General features: G+C 40.9%; 2 pseudogenes; both read right to left on the minus strand.

The window, feature by feature from the left end:
• Positions 1–2472, minus strand: part of LOC122681763 — a 41858-nt pseudogene extending 39386 nt beyond the window's left edge.
• LOC122681764 lies at positions 2150–4491 on the minus strand (annotated as a pseudogene).
• Positions 4492–17315: the final 12824 nt, after the last annotated feature.

A 17315-nucleotide genomic window follows, 5' to 3' on the forward strand; every position in this document is an offset into this window, starting at 1 on the left:
TTACTAGATGTTACATACCCTCACTTACTGAGCTCGAGGGTTACCTCCTCCAGAAAGTCTTTGACCTTCCCTCCTCAGGTATTCCTCCTCTCCATGGCCACTGCACCAAGGTGGACCTCTCAGCCCCTAGACCAAGATGGTCCCTGGGCCACAGGAACCAGACTTGACTCATTTCACTGTGGCCATCTCCTGGCAGTGCTGGGCTCAGGAGACACCTGTAGAAGATATCACCTTTAAGGTAAGAGATCCACCTCTGAAGTGGACAGCTACTGGTTGGGATTCCAGCTCTGCTACTTGAGGACTTAGGCCAGTTCCTGTTAGTTTGGTGGTCAGTAAAACAGCCAGCTGAGGTCCAGAAATGAGGCTCTGAACTAATTGTGGTTGAGTTGCCAGGGGAGTCATTATGTCCTTAACCCCAGGGGAGGGGCAGGGCAGGACAGGCCCTGTGATAGCTGATATTTAGGAGTCCAGGTACCTGGGCTTGGTGGTGGGCAGAGGGGAACTTACAGTGGGGTTCATCCTTCTCTGTCCCAGTCTAATGTCCTCCACCTGCAAGTCACCTAGAAAACAGAGCCTGGAACATGAACTAAGTATCAATGTTTTATTTGGGTGACAAAAACCCAGGGCATTGAGGATGAGAAAAGGGAACCAAGGTAAGGAATAATGGGAGGTAATGCAAGGTGACAGCACACTGAGTCTGCTTCATGACAAGCCTGGAAGAGGCACAGAAGCTGTGTACACTGGCTGCCTGGGAGGTCTCCCCACTGGGAGAAATGGTCTCCCTGCTGGGAGAAATCTTGCACCAGTTCAGGGAAGGGAGTGAAGAAGAGGTTATTTATCTGCTTGGATTTTCCCCAGCTCCCAATCATCAAACACTACACCTGGAGCATTTACTCTCCCACACTCTTGGGTTGCTAGTGGCTGCTTCAGATGTCAGATCCCATGTCCTGTGGAGAGCATTTCATCCAAGTTTGGAAATTATGGGAGGAGACAAACTGGATATATGGGTAGTGAGTGCCAGAGTGTATCTGATATTGTACATAAGACGTGTTCAAAACAGTCTGATACTGTTTTCCTCATTTATCAGAAGAGGAAACTTGGCATAATAGTCAAAAACCTTTCCCAAGTTCACATGGCTAGTAAGTGGTAAATTCAGGATTTGAACATAATCTGGCTCTGGAAGTCTGAAAGAGATGGGAATAAATACCAGACCACCTGACCTGCCTCTTGAGAAACCTGTATGCAGGTCAGGAAGCAACAGTTAGAACTGGACATGGAACAACAGACTCGTTCCAAATAGGAAAAGGAGTATGTCAAGGCTGTATATTGTCACCCTGCTTATCTAACTTATATACAGAGTATATCATGAGAAACACTGGGCTGGAAGAAGAACAAGCTGGAATCAAGATTGCTGGGAGAAATATCAATAACCTCAGATATGCAGATGACACCACCCTTATGGCAGAAAATGAAGAGGAACTAAAGAGCCTCTTGATGAAAGTGAAAGAGGAGAGTGAAAAAGTTGGCTTAAAGCTCAACATTCAGAAAACTAAGATCATGGCATCTGGTACCATCACTTCATGAGAAATAGATGGGGAAACAGTGGAAACAGTGTCAGACTTTATTTTTCTGGGCTCCAAAATCACTGCAGATGGTGATTGAATCCATGAAATTAAAAGACACTCCTTGGAAGGAAAGTTATGACCAACCTAGACAGCATATTAAAAAGCAGAGACATTACTTTGCCAACAAAGGTCCATCTAGTCAAGGCTATGGTTTTTCCAGTGGTCATGCATGGATGTGAGAGTTGGACTGTGAAGAAAGCTGAGCACCGAAAAATTGATGCTTTTGAACTGTGGTATTGGAGAAGACTCTTGAGAGTCCCCTGGGCTGCAAGGAGATCCAACCAATTCATCCTAAAGGATATCAGCCCTAGGTGTTGATTGGAAGGACTGATGCTGAAGCTGAAATTCAAATACTTTAGCCACCTCATGCGAAGAGTTGACTCATTGGAAAAGACCCTGATGCTGGGAGGGATTGGGGGCAGGAGGAGAAGGGGACAACAGAGGATGAAATGGCTGGATGGCGTCACCGACTCAATGGACATGGGTTTGAGTAAGCTCCGGGAGTTGGTGATGGACAGGGAGGCCTGGCATGCTGCTTGATTCATGGGGTCGCAAAGAGTCAGACATGACTGAGTGACTGAACTGAACTGAACTGGCTCTGGAAGCTGTCAAAGACCAAGATAAGGAACTTGGATTTTGTGTAATAGGCAAAGTAGAGTCGCTAAAGGGTTTCAAGCTGGGAGTGACATAAGATAAAGAGCTTTTGAATAAAGCTCCCATTCTTTACTTTGCTCCATCTTCCCATGCGGATGAACTTGGCACAAGTAGGTGGCCCCAGAAATGTGAGGACATCCAATAGTTTCTGAGGAGCTCTGACTGGGTCCAGCGCGCATATGGGCTTCACCATTGCCTCATAATCTTAGTGTCTTCATCAAAGCCTACACCCACCAAAGAGACTAGCTGGTCAGAGGCAGGCAGGATCTGGGTGGAGAAGCCAAAATGAGGGGAAGAGCAGATTGACCTAAAGGCCAGGAGTAGGAGGAGGACCAGCCATACACCCATTGTCAGCTGGTGGGTCTGGAGATCTTGGCATCCGCATATGAGTCCTTTGCCTGAGATGGTCAGATCTCATGAACTGTCAGCAGCACTGGTCATATTTTTGTGGTCGATGTTTGTATCCGAGGGTGTATGTCTTCCAAGTTCATCAGAACAGAAGAAGGACCATGTACAGGCTTCCCATGTGCATTTATAGGGCCGTTCATCTGGGGAATGACAAGGGAGAGAAGGAATTTAGAGGAACAGGCTGGCAGGTAGGAAGAAAGGGGTCTGACTTGATAAAGCAGAGCCGTCAATGTTGACGAATCAGAAGGAAACGTGCAGGAAAGCAGTGAGGAGACGGCATAACTAGCAGTCTCCATCATCTCAGCACAGGCATACCAGACTGTGGGAAAGGAGGTCAGTGGGGCCAACAGAGTTTGATCCCAACCTTTAAGGATGACAGGCTAATTCCAAACCATTACAAACCAGGGGTCCCCCAGAAATCTAAAACCCAGAGATTTCTCCACCCACCCCACATGTCTAAGACCTCATTTACCTGTGTGTTTTCATTGGTGACTCATGAGGTGGGAGTGCTTAGGGTAAGCTTGCTCACAGTTCTCATAGTTGCAGCGGTAAAGCCTTGAAACTGGGGATCTCCTCCTGGGAGCCTTTTCCTGGGCCCCAGAGTATTGCTGCTCTGCTCTTTGTGGAGCAGGTATGGGCTGCTTAAGTAGGAAGGGGTCTTCCTGGGAAACTGGCTGGTTCACAAAGGAGCCCTGGGATTCCAAAACCAGCAATAATAGAGATCCACCAGGGGGCATCCCAAAGTTGTGGGACTCTCTAGGAAGCAACATCTGAGCCATAGAAGGGACCATTTCTTGGGCCTCAGGGGAAGGCACAGTTGGATTTGTTAGGTGAGTGTAATCTCCTCAGTTCTGTCTCATCTCAATAAAAATTTGAAGCGACGGACATTAAAGCCCTCAGTGTGTCACAGCTCTTGGACAGACCGTGTTATAGCTCTCGGGTCTCGAACAGACTGTGTTATAGCTCTTAGACAGATCAGTGTTACAGCTCCATGTTACAGCTCAGTTTTATTTAGAAAGTAGCAGGAAAATCAATCCTTGAGGCGTGAGGGACCCAAAGACATGAAGAGAAGAGAGAGCCCTGCCCCTTTGGCTCCTTTTTTTAATGTTTTCTCCTCCCCCTGGGCCTGCCCTATGCAAACTGGGCTAGCCACGAGTGCTGTTTGTTCTACCTAGGTCCTCACTCCAGTCCTTGGACTTTCCTTTGACCTTCCTTTGTTCTATTTTTAGGACGTTTCCCTTTCTTCTCTTTTAGCCACTGCCATTTTGGACTCCGGTTTCCTATTCTAACTACCTGACAGATTTAATAACGTTTTAGGTGATAAAGGGTCTCTGTTAGAAGATACTGTTGAGAGGCCAGGATAAGACATTGTTCGCATTCTAATGTAGGACATCATTGGGATTCCACTGGGAGGTGAGGCTGGTGGCATCCTTAGATTCCCACCAAAGGTCAAAGCCATCCCCGGAATATTGGGTTCTCCTAAGGGCATCATCAGTGGTCCCTTGAAAATCATCATTCCTGGCTGCAAGAAGACATTCCTTGAGTGAAAATCACCTGGGAAGGGGTGAAAGTCAGCTGGGGGCAGTAGCTCACACGGTGGTCAGGCCATACTGAACTGTGGCCCCATTTCACTGGAATTCTGCCTGGGTGCCTCAGCAGAAGCCAAGGGTATCCTCTGCAGCTCTGTGCACTGAGGGATGTGTTGAATGCCTAATGGACTATGGTTCCAAGAGGTGTGCATTTCACTGCTTCCAGGAGATGAAGACATGGTCAAGTTGGACACTGACTTCTCAGCATTCTTGGAGAAAGAAAGTCAGGAGAGATTCACCATAGCTTAAACCACACTTCCTCATGTCCCCATTTCCAGACCCCACCTTAATCCAAGCCTTCATTATCTCTTGCCTGAATCACCCCACCTTCAGGCCATTCTCCAGTTTGGGTTTTCAAAAATGCAAGTCTGAGAGACTTCCCGGCAATCCAGTAGTTAAGACTCCTAGCTTCTACTGCACGGAGCTTGGGTTCGATCTCTCTTCAGGAAACTAAGATTCCACATGCCATGCAGTGTGGCAAATAAATAAATAAAATGCCAGTTTGGCTGATAGAAGCATGGTGGGAGCCTAGAAGTGACTCGTGCCACTCTACCTGCTCGGCATGCTTTTAGTTTTATTTCCTAATGTTAGGTAGTTAGAATAGGAAACAGGAGTCCAGAATGGCAGTGCGTAGAAGACAAGGAAAGGAAAAGGCCATGAAAATAGAACAAAAGAAGTTCAAAGGAAGGTCCGAGGAGTGGAGTGAGGACCTCAGGTAGAACAAACAGCACTCGTGGCTAGCCCAATTTACATAGGGCAGGCCCAGGGGAGAGGAAAAAAACATACAAAAAGAGGAGCCAAATGGCCTGGGCTCTCTCTTCTCTTTACATCTTTGGGTCAGCATGCCCTCACACCTCAAGGATGTATTTTCCTGCTATTTTCTAAATAAAACTGAGCTGTAACACGGAGCTGTAACACTGATCTGTTTAAGAGCTATAACACAGTCTGCTCGAGACCCAAGAGCTATTAACACTGTCTGTCCAAGAGCTGTGACATGCCGAGGGCTTTAATGTCTGTCGCTTCAAATTTCTGTTGAGACAAGACAGAACTGAGGAGATTACACTAGCCTGACAATAAAAAGTACAAAGAGCAAGTTAAATAGTCCACAACCTGTACTTTCAGCTAAGACTCTGAGAAAACTCTCAAATTCCAGATTATGTTTAAGTGTGAGGGTGAAAGATCATCCCAAACTAGCAGAACAGGTTCAGAAAACCATAAAGGTAAGAAGAATGGAGGATTCAGAAAGGTCTTGGCTTTGGCAAAACTTAGAAACTATTCACAAATATTTTCCTACAGAAGAGGCTCTCAGGACTTCCCTGGTGGTTCAGTGGTTAAGAATCCGCCTGCCAATGCAGGGGACACGGGTTGGATCCCTGGTCCAGGAAGATCCCATATGCTGCAGAGCAGGTAAGCCTGTGCACCACAACTACTGAGCCCCCTCTCCTAAAGCCCGTGCTCCAGCAGGAGAAGTCATTGCAAGGAGGAGCCCACTCACCACAACCAGAGAAAGACTGTGTGCTGCAACAAAGACCCACCACAACCAAAAATAAATTTAATAATTTTAGAGGTACTAATTTGGGGGGGGGGGGGGAGAGGCTCTCATTTGAGTAGGAATGCAATGGTTAAGTCTGAGATCAAGCACTGGAGGAAGTAAAGAAAAGGGGAAGACTTTTAACAGCACTGTTTAAAAATGTCAGGGATTGTCTTGGAAGTCAAGGGCAGTATTCCTTGACTGACTGATATTAAGGGAAAAGAGAAGAGATTGGTGGTAGGGCTTCTTGAAACAGGACAGGATCCAAGAATCATATTTTTTAAAGATGTCAATTACAGTTCCAATAGACATAGCTCTTGAGCTGAGAAACTGGGAACACAACCCCAATATCTCTCCAGAAAAGACCAATCCATTCAAAATGAAAACCAAAACATGATTAAAATACAGTATCCACAAAAGATACTAAAACACCAAAACAGAAATGGAAGAGTGTAACTTCTCAAAAGAGAAAGAAAATTCACCAGAAAAGTGCTGTTGAAAATCAAGGAAAAATTAACAACATTCAAGCACAAATTAAAAAATAAAAAAAAAAAAGGAAAACAAAACAAGAAAGTCAGTAATTGCAGCTTTTACCAATTACAGGAACACCACAGGGCAGACAGAGGAATTCAAAGAAGTTATGTCCAGACAATAGGCTATGAGTAATAATAGAGGGGAGGGAGGCGAGGAGACAATGATAAGGGAAACTATAGGGGCTTCCCTGGTGCTAACAATGTTTCAAAGGTCTTTATTCTGTAATAATCCATTAAGCTGTGCGCTTACATTCACTTTTCTGTTTGAGTGCTATTTATCACAATAAAAAGGTTTTAACACAATATTGTGAGAATCTGGATTTTCAGCATAAGTGAAATTATAAAAATCATAAACAAAAATAATGCTATATTGAAATAGGAAATGTTTTATACAAGCACAAATCCCTCATGCTCAGATTTTTGCCTTCAATTCCATTCCTTATTGAAAGGAAGAGTTAGGAGAATTTCCTGACTTCAAGTCTGGAACAAAGAATGAATAAGTGAACCTGGTGCTTCTTATTGTGCCAGAAAATAAGGGAACTTCCCAAGATAATTAGGACTGTGTCAAATGGACACAGCTGAAGTGACACCAGGGAAGATAGTTGACTAGGAAGCACCAGGAATTCACGTCCCTGATGGCAGAATTTGCCTGATGTAATTACTTGGGAACAATGGAGTCTATTAAATGCTTGTGACTTCAAGGGAAGTTGGGAAAGGTATACTGAAGTTAATTACAGTCAGTTTGAGCTCTTAGGTAGCTAGTAGCTATCCCCAAACATCCGGGTCCCATACCAGGAAGCTGTGCACACATTTCTGGAGCAGCCTGCCTCAGCTTGTGGGAGTCAGAGTGGGCAAGGAAAACCTTGGGTTCCAAATCATGGGTAATCTGTGTTCTAATCACTAATTGCTGCTTCTGATCATGTGCAGACAGCGGTGGGAAGCCATTGTTGCAACTCCCACTGCAATCGTCACAAACCTCTCCCCCTCCAAATGACAGAACCTACAGGGTATTTCAAAGGACTGCCACCTCTCTCTCTCTCTCTGGCCATGTTGCATGGCTTCTGGGATCTTAGTTCCCAGACCAGAGATGGAAACTGTGCCCCCTGCAGTGGAGGCACAGTCTTAACCAGTGGGCTGCCAGGGAAGTCCCTGGCATCTGTTGTTTTCTCCCTTCATTTTTCTCTTTTTCACCTTTTGGGAACCATACATTTAAGAACTAGTATACTCAGAAGCTTCTTAAGTGGCTCAGTGGGTAAAGAATCTGCCTGGAATGCAGGAGACACAGGAGACAAGGGTTCAATCCCTGGGTCGGGAAGATACCCTAGAGGAGGAAATGGCAACCCGCTCCAGTATTCTTGCCTGGAGAATCCCATGGACAGAGGAGCCTGGTCTGCTACAGCCCTTGGGGTCGCAAAAAGTCAGACACGACTGAAGCAGCTGAGTACACACACACAGACACACACACACACACACATACTCAAAAGCAACAACATATATAGAAAACTTAGAAAGTCACCATACATATGTAAGAAAAGATCCAGACTCATAAAATATCTGGGAAACCTTAAGCTTACCTCTCGGGCTGATGCTGTCACAGAGACAACATACACCAACTTAAATAAACTGTAAACAAAATCAGGAAACCCTGAGGAAGAAGAAGAATTTGATTTCCAGAGTTCCTACATCATAAGATTCAAATGTCCTGCTTTCAACAACAACAACAAAAAAAAAAACTCATGAGTCATAAAAGGACAGGAATGTTATGACCCATTCAAAGGGGAAAAAAATAAATAAATGTCTAAGAAAGGCCAGATGGTGAACTTCCTACACCAAGAATTTAAAATAGCTTTCTGTCTTAAAGATGCTCAAAGAGCTAAAAGAAGATGTGAACAAAGTCATAAAACTAATGTATGAACAAAATGGCAATTCTGATAAAGAGACAGAAAACCTAAAAATAAACTAAAAAGAAATTTTGGAGCTTAAAAATATAGTTAAAATAAAACTGACTAGAGGGATTCAAAAGCAGATTTGAGTAGGCAGAAGAATCAGCCACTTTGAAGATAGGACAATTGAAATTGTCAAGTTAAGTAACAAGAAGAAAAAAATATTGAAGAAAACTGAAATGAAGGCCTAAATGACCTGTGGGACAACATCAAGCAGATCAACATATGCATTGTAGGAATCCCAGAAGAGAGAAAGGAGCAGAGAGACCGCTTGAAAAAATAATGGGTGAAAACATCTCAAATGTGATGAAAGACATGCACATAGCCTTCCAAAGAGCTCAGTGAACTTCAAGTAAGATAAAAGCAATCAAGGAAATCCATACTGAGATACATTATAATTAAACTGTCTAAAGACAAAGAGAATCTTGAGAGCAGTAAGAAAGTAAATCATCACATATAAGGGATCCCAGATAAGATTCTTAACAGATTTCTCATTAGAAACCTTGGATGCCAAAAGGCAGTGGGTTGATATATTCAAAACGCTGAAAGAAACTGTCTAACCACAAGTCTCATAACTGGCAAAACTGTCCTTCAAATATGAAGGAGATATTAAGTCATTCCCAGATAAATGCTAGAAGAGTTTATTACCATTAGAGCATCTTTCATTCTAATGAGGTGGTGACTCTTGGTGACTTGGATAGGGGCTGGTCACCAAAAAGACCAAGTCATCATTAGAAGCTTGGACTTTTGGGCCCTATCCCTCCTTCTCCAGAGACAAGAGAGGGCCTAGAAAATGAATTAATAATTGATGATTATAAATAATTATGATAATAATTGATGATATCTACATGATCAAGTCTCATAAAAATCCCCAAAGTACAGAGCTCAGAGAGCTTCTGGGTTGTTGAACATATGGAGGTGCTAGGAGATAGGGAGGGAATGGAAGCTCTATGCCCCTACCTAAGAGAGGGAATGGAAGCTCTATGCCCATCTTCCATACCTCACCCTCTATGTAGCTCTTTATCTGGCTGTTCAATTGTATCTTTAAGGTATCATTTTGTAATAAATCAGCAATAGTAAATAAACTTTGCCTGGGTTCTGTGAGCTGCTCTAGAAAATTATCAGACCTCAGGAGGAGGTCATAGAAACTGGTCCCAATTTACAGACAGTTGGTCAGAAGCCAAGGTGACAACCTGGACTTGTGATTGTTGTCTGAATCAGGGGGTAAGGACTACCCTGGTTGTCCCATGGCTAAGATTCAATGCTCCCAATGCAGAGAGCCTGGGCTCCATCCCTGGTGAGGAAACTAGATGCCACATGCTGCAACTGAGAGTTCCCATGCCACAAATCAAGGTCTCACGAGAGGACCTTGCTGTAACTAGAGGATCTTGTATGCCTCAACTAAAAATCCTGCATGTCACAACTAAGACCCAGCACAGCCAAACAAATAAAAATAATGAGGCTTCCCTTGTGGCTCAGTGGTTAAAAAAAAAAAGAAAAAAGAAAAAAACCCACCTGCCAATGCAGGAGACATGGGATTGATCTCTGGGCTGAGAAGATCCCACATGCCATGGAGTAACTAAGCCTGTGCACCACGACTACTGAGCCTGTGTTCAAGAGTCCAGGCGCTGCAACTGGTGAGTCCATGCGTCACCACTGCTGAAGCCTGAGCTCCATAGAGCCTGTGCTCCACAACAAGAGAGTCCACTCAATGAGAAGCCCTCAAACTGCAACTAGAGAAAAACCCACACAGCAACAAAGACCCAGCACAGCCAAAATTAAATAGCATAAATAAATAAAATTTTTTTAATTTAAAAATAAATATTAAAGAAAAGAGGAAATAAATGGTAGAGGACAGTCTATGGGATTAAGCCCTTAACCTGAAGGACTGGGCACTAATTCCAGGCAGTTAGTTTCCTGCTGCAGAAAACCCACATATCTGATGTCATAAGTGTTGTGAGAGTGAGGATGAAGGAAGACAGTTTTCTTAGATACCAATGCATAAAAAATGTGACTACTTTGTACTTTTGGACTCTTAATACATAAAGATGTAACTTTGTGACATTAATAACTGAATTGGAATGGGGACAGTACTGGATCAAGCTTTTATTTTAATCACATTAAAGTGGTAAAAATTCAAATTAGTATGGTATAATTTGGGGATGTCAAATTTAATCCCTACAGTGAACACAAAGAAAATAGTTAAATGATACATACAAAAGGAAATGAGAAGGGAATTAAAGTTTCACTACAAAAAACAAAACAAAACAATCAACTAAATACAAAAAAATATAATACAGGAAACAAGGGCCAAGAAAGCTAAATGTATTCTGAAAACAAAGTCAAAATGACAGAAGTCCCTCCTTATCATTAACACTTTAAGTATAAACAGCTTAAACTCTCCAATCAAGACAGAGGTTGGAAGAATGGATTCAAGTAAACATGGTATAATTATATGTTGTTTACAAGAGACTACTTTAGATCCAGAGATAAAAATAGGCTGAAAGTGAAAAGATGGGAAAAGATATTCCATGGAAATAGTAAACAAAAGAGTTGGCATGGCTATACTAGTGGCTATCAAATATAATAGACTTTAAATCAAAAAAGGTTGCAAGAGACAAAGGATATTATATATCAGTATATTAATAAAGGTTCAACACAGCAAAAGGATGCATAATTATAAAGATTTACACCTAATGATAGGTCAAAGTATCTGAAACCAAAACTGACAGATTTGAAGGGACAAATAAACAGTTCTAAGTAACAGTTGGAGATTTCAATATCTCACTCTAAATAATAAATAGAACAACCAGACGGAAGATGAGTAGGGAAACAGAAGTTGAACAACACATAAACCAACTAGATAAAACAAACATATACAGAACACTCTACTCAACAACAAGATACACATTCTTCTCAAATGCACATGGTACATTCTTCTTCAGAATAGATCATATGTCAAGTCACAAATTAAGGCTCAAGAGATTTTAAAAGACAGAAATCAATAATGGCAAGAATGTTGGAAAATATTCAAATTTATGGAATTAAACAACATACTCTTAAACAACCAATAGGTCAAAAAAGGAATCACACGGGAAATGAGAAAATACTTAAGACAGACGAAAATGAAAACAAAACTAAAAAACTTGCAAGGTTCAGCAAAAGCAATGCTAAGAGGGAATTTATAACTGTAAATGCTTATAATTTAAAAAGATCTCAAACCAACAACCTAGTTTTATGCCTTAAGGAACTAGAAGAAGGATAAAATTAACCCAAAGTTCAGTTCAGTTCAGTTCAGTTCAGTCGCTCAGTCGTGTCCGACTCTTTGCAACCCCAAGAATCACAGCACGCCAGGCCTCCCTGTCCATCACCAACGCCTGGAGTTTACTGAAACTCATGTCCATTGAGTTGATGATGCCACCCAGCCATCTCATCCTCTGTCGTCCCCTTCTCCTCCTGCCCCCAATCCCTTCCAGCATCAGGGTAGTTTCCATGCATTACTACCAATTATACAGAAATTGTCCACTGGCTAAGAATCCACCATACAATGCAGGGGACCCGGGTTAAGTCCCTTGTTAGGGAATTATCTATACTCTGTAGGGCAACTAAGCCTATGTACTGCAACTACTGAGACCACGCTCCACAACTAGAGATCCTGTGTGATGCAACAAAGATCCCAAGTGCCACAACTAAGACCCAATGCAGCTAAAAAAAAAAAAACTGAAAAAGGGGGATTACTTCTTAATCTATTCTATGAGCTAAGCATTGCCCTGATACCAAAGCTAGACAAAGATATCACAAGTAAAGAAAACTATAAACCAACATTTTTATGAATATAGGTACAAAAATTCTCAAAAAAAAAAAAAAAAAGCAAACCCTAGCAAAACAAATCCACCTGCATATTAAGCAGATTATACAAAATGACCAAGAGGAATTTATCCAGGAATGCAAGGCTGATTCAACATACAAAAAGCAATCAATGTAATATATTACATAAGTAAAATAAAAGTGAAAAAACCCACATCATCTCAACTGATGCAGAAAAAGCATTTGAAAAATCCAATACCCTTTCATGATTTAAAAAAAAGAAAAAGAAACTAAAAGAAACTAGGGATATAAAAAAATTCAACATGAAAAACCCACTGCTAACATCACAGTAAATGGTCAAAGACTGAATGCTTTCCCTCTAAGATCAGAAAAAAGACAAAGTTGCCTGCCTCCATCACTTCTATTCACATAGCAATGGAAGTTCCAGCCAAAGCAATTAGGAAAGAAAAATAAATACAAGGCATCCAAACGGGAAAAAAAGTAAAACTATCTCTGTTCCCAGATGATACAACATTACATGTAGAAAATCCTAAAGATTATAGACATACAGACCTGTTAGAACCAATAAATAAGTTAAGCAAACTACCAGGATACAAATTCAGCACACAAAAATTCACTGTTTCTATATGCTGCAATGAATAACCTAACAATGAAAGTAGGAAAACAATGTACAATAGCCTCAAAAATAATTACTTAGGGACTTCTTTGGTGCTTCAGTGGTTAGGAATATCTGCCTGCCAATGCAGGGAACACAGGTTTGATCCCTGGTCCAGGAAGGGATGTGCCACAAGGCAACTAAGCCCAGAAGTCACAACTATTAAAGCCTGAGTGCCCTGGAACTGGTCCTCTGCAACAAGAGAAGTCACTGCTATGAGAAGCCCACACACTGTAACTAGAGAAATACCCAGTGCAGCTAGAAATAAATAAAATTTCAAAAATAATTACTTAGAAATAACCAGAGTTCAACATAATCACTGAAAACAAAATACTGCTGAAGGAAATTAAAGACATAGAAAAAGGGTGAAGAAATAATATAGCCAAAGCAATATACAGTTTTAATAAAATCCCTGTCAAAATCTACTTTTTGCACAAATAGAAAAATCCATCCCGAAATTTATATGGAGTCCCAAATATCCAAAAATAATCTTGAAGAGAAAGAACAAAATTGGAAAATTCACACTTCCTGACTCAAAACTTACTATAAAACTACAGAATCAAAACAGTATTTTTGGCATTAAGGATAGACCAACAGAAAGGAAGAAAACCAAGAAATAAATACTTACATATATGGTCAAATGATTGTCAAAAGATGACAAGACCATCCAATAGGGGAAAGGACAATCTCTTCAATAAATGGTGCTCGTATAACTGGATATCCACATGGAAAGAAATGAAGTTGGACCCTTACCTAAGACCATGTACATGGGTTTCCCTGGTGGTGGACACAGTGGATAAGAATCCACCTGCCAAGACAGGGGACTTGGGTTTGACCTCTGGTCTGGGAAGAGTCCACATGCCTCAGAGCAACTAAGCCCGTGTACCACAACTACTGAGCCCGCAGTATGGAGCCCACAAGCCACAATTACTGAAGCTTGTATGTGCCAGGGTCCCCAGGCCACAACTACTGAGCCCCTGTGCTGCAACTACGGAAGTCAGTAGGCCTAGAGCCTGTGCTCCACTACCAGAGACACGATCGCAGCTGGAGAGTAGCCCCTGCTCTCTGCAACTAGAGGAAGCCCACATGCAGCAGTGAAGGCCCCGCACAGTCAAAAATAAATAAATAAATGATATAAATAAGTAAATATAGCAGTGTGTACATGTTGATCTCAGGCAAGGGTTTAAAAAATTTTTAAAAAAACATACAAAATTAACTCAAAATGGATAAAAAATCTAAATGTAAGAGCCAAACTATAAAACTCTTGGGGGAAAAAAACAGAAAAGTTTCATGATATTGGATTGGCAATAATTTCTAAGAGATGATATTGAAGGCACAGGTAACAAAAGAAAATATAGACAAAATTGACCATCGAAGTTTAAAACTTTTCTGCATCAAAAGACATTATCAAAAGAGCCTAAAGGCAACCCACTCAAAAGCAAGGACCGGAATAGATACTTGTACACACATATTCAAGCAGCATTATTCACAATAACCAAAATGTGGAAGCAAGCCAAGTGTCCATCAACAGATAAACAAAATATGATATATGCATACAGTAGAATATCATTCAGTCCTAAAATGGAAGGAAATTCTGACACTGGCTTCAACATTAAGACATTAAGCCAAGTGAAATAAGCCAGTCAAAAAAATGATATATGATTCTATTCATGAGATACTAAAGGAAGTCAAATTCAAGGAGACAGAAAGTAGTAATGTGAATGTGTCTAATCCCACTGAACTATATAAACATCACTATGTATAATGGTATTTTTATGTTATACAGATTTTACCATAATTTTTTAAATGTTTAAAAAGCAGCACAGAAGGGGTTCCCACTGGCCAAATTTGTAACAGTTTGAGAATCAAAAAGAACAATTGTTGATTTTAATAGATTAAATCTATGAAAATTCATGAACCAAAAGTGACAATGGGTCAGCTATTATCCCAGCTCTGAACATTGCGAACTGAAGTGAAAAATTAAGCATATGTTCTATCTGATAGGAAAGTAGTATTATTTCAAATTCACCAAAAAATTCCAGTTGTTTAAGAAAAATCCTACTTTACAGAAGAGTACAAACTAATACATACAGAAGGAATGGTGGAAATGGAAAACCAATGTACAACCTCTAAGGGACTTTTGATTAGGGAAAAATTAGTATTTGTTTAAATGAAAGTGAATGATTAGTGGGGAGGGGGACATCTGGATGAATCCAAGGTAAAATTACAAACTACTTTCTGACAATAAAGCTGAAGTATAAGTTCAAATAGATCAATGAGGCTTTTCTCTCCCCTAATTCAAGGGCCACACCTAATGTCATCAAAGGTGGGAGCCAGATGTATCTTCGGATAGTACCTTTGAGACATCCTTACCCCAAATCAGGGATTCAATTAGCTTTAAGATCTTTAGAGAGAATCAGTATATAATAATTTAGATCAAGCTAAATCATAATGAGGAAAGTGAAAGAGTTTAAAAAGAGAGTGAAAAGTTTTGCTTAAAACTCAACATTCAGAAAACTACGATCATGGCATCCGGTCCCATCACTTCACGGCAAATAGACGGGGAAACAATGGAAACAGTGACAGCCTTTATTTTCTTAGGCTCCAAAATGACTGCAGATGGTGACTTCACCCATGAAATTAAAAGACGCTTGCTCCTTGGAAAAAAAGTTATGACAAACCTAGACAGCTTATTAAAAAGCAAAGACATTACTTTGCTGACAAAGGTGTGTCTAATCAAAGTCATATTTTTTCCAGTAGTCATGTATGGATGTGAGTGTTGGACTATAAAGAAAACTGAGCCCTGAAGAATTAAAGCTTTTGAACTGTGGTGTTGGAGAAGACTCTCAAAAGTCCCTTGGACTGCAAGGAGATCCAACCAGCCCATCCTAAAGGAGATCAGTCCTGAATATTCATTGGAAGGACTGAGGTTGAAGCTGAAAATACAATACTTTGGCCACCTGATGGGAAGAACTGATGCATTTGAAAAGACCCTGATTCTGGGAAAGATTGAGGGCAGGAGGAAAAGGGGGCAACAGAGGATGAGATGGTTGGATGGCATCACCAACTTAATGGACATTGTTTGAGTAAACTCTGGGAGTTGGTGATCGACAGGTTGGCCTGGTATGCTGCAGCCCATGGGGTCACAAAAAGTCAGACATGACTGAGCGACTGAACTGAACAGAACTGAAATAATACCACAAGAAAGCAATCCAATAAGTCCACAAGGAGGAATAGTCTACAAGGCAAAAGTTAATATGAAGAATGAAAGATCAGTCAGAGAAAAAGAAAACTCTAATTTCAAAGAGACTTAAATTGAATTTTGGTTTGGACACACTAACTGGAAAGGGCATTTTAGGAGCAACTAGATAATTTGAATAAGAATTACATCTAAGTAAACAACAAGGTGCTACTATATAGCACAGGGAACTATATACAATATCCTGTGATAAACCATAATGGAAAAGAATACAAAAAAGAATATATATATATGTGTGTGTGTGTGATTAAATCACTTTGCTGTACAGCAGAAATTAACATGACATTGTAAATCAACTGTACTTCAAAACAATTTTTTAAAAAAATCTGAAAGAATTACATCTAAGATGATATTTAGAAATTATCATTCATTAACTCTGAAGATGTTTTAATGTATTTTGACTATGGAAGAAAAGAAATTGTCATCCTATCTGTTTTATCAAAACTCCATCCATTTTATTCACCACTTACACTCTGCAACTAACATAAAGTAGGCACATAACAGGCACCAGAGGTCTACCTACTGGATAGGTATTTCTGGGGTACACAGCCCCTTTTCCCTCCCTATTCCTTTCCTGATTCTTCACAGGCAAACTACTTTGGGGATGTCTACAACACTTTTCCACTATCTCAACTGACTATTCCTCCAAGTTCAGTCAGGCTCCCATTTTCCCACAGAAACAGCTTTCATAAAGGCCACTGAAGATCTCCATGTTATCAAGTCCAAACACGGTCAGAGTCCTCCCATGCTTGACCTTTCACGAGTATCTGAGACTACTGGCCATTGTTCTCTTTCTTTTTAAAAACTTTTATTGGAGTATAATTGATTTACAATGTTGTATTATTTTCTGCTGAATAGCAAAGTGAATCTGTTATACGTATACATATACATATACCCACTCTTTTTTTTAGATTCTTTTCCCATAAAAAGAATAATGGCCATTGTTTCCTTAAATGGTACCTTCCCCTTGGCCTCTGGAACAAATGGACACACTGGCCAGGTTTTTCTTCTTCCCTTCACTCTGGCCTCCCTCCTCAGTCCCCTTTAGCATTATGCTACTCTCTGGGCAACCTTTCTCATGTTAATAAACCCACTTCTGTTTACAGTCAATTATTCTTAAATCAATAGCTCCAGGGCAGACCTGTTCTGAATCTTCCAGTTGCTTAATGCTCAGTCTATTTGGATAGCCCAAAGGCACTTAGTTTTTGGACTAAGTCCAAAATCTAGGATCTGCTTTATCCACTCACCCACCCCGCAACCTACCCCCAGGAGAAAAAAACTATTATTCCT

Source organism: Cervus elaphus, chromosome 23 (genome assembly GCF_910594005.1).
Source record: "Cervus elaphus chromosome 23, mCerEla1.1, whole genome shotgun sequence".
NCBI classification, from domain to species: domain Eukaryota; kingdom Metazoa; phylum Chordata; class Mammalia; order Artiodactyla; family Cervidae; genus Cervus; species Cervus elaphus.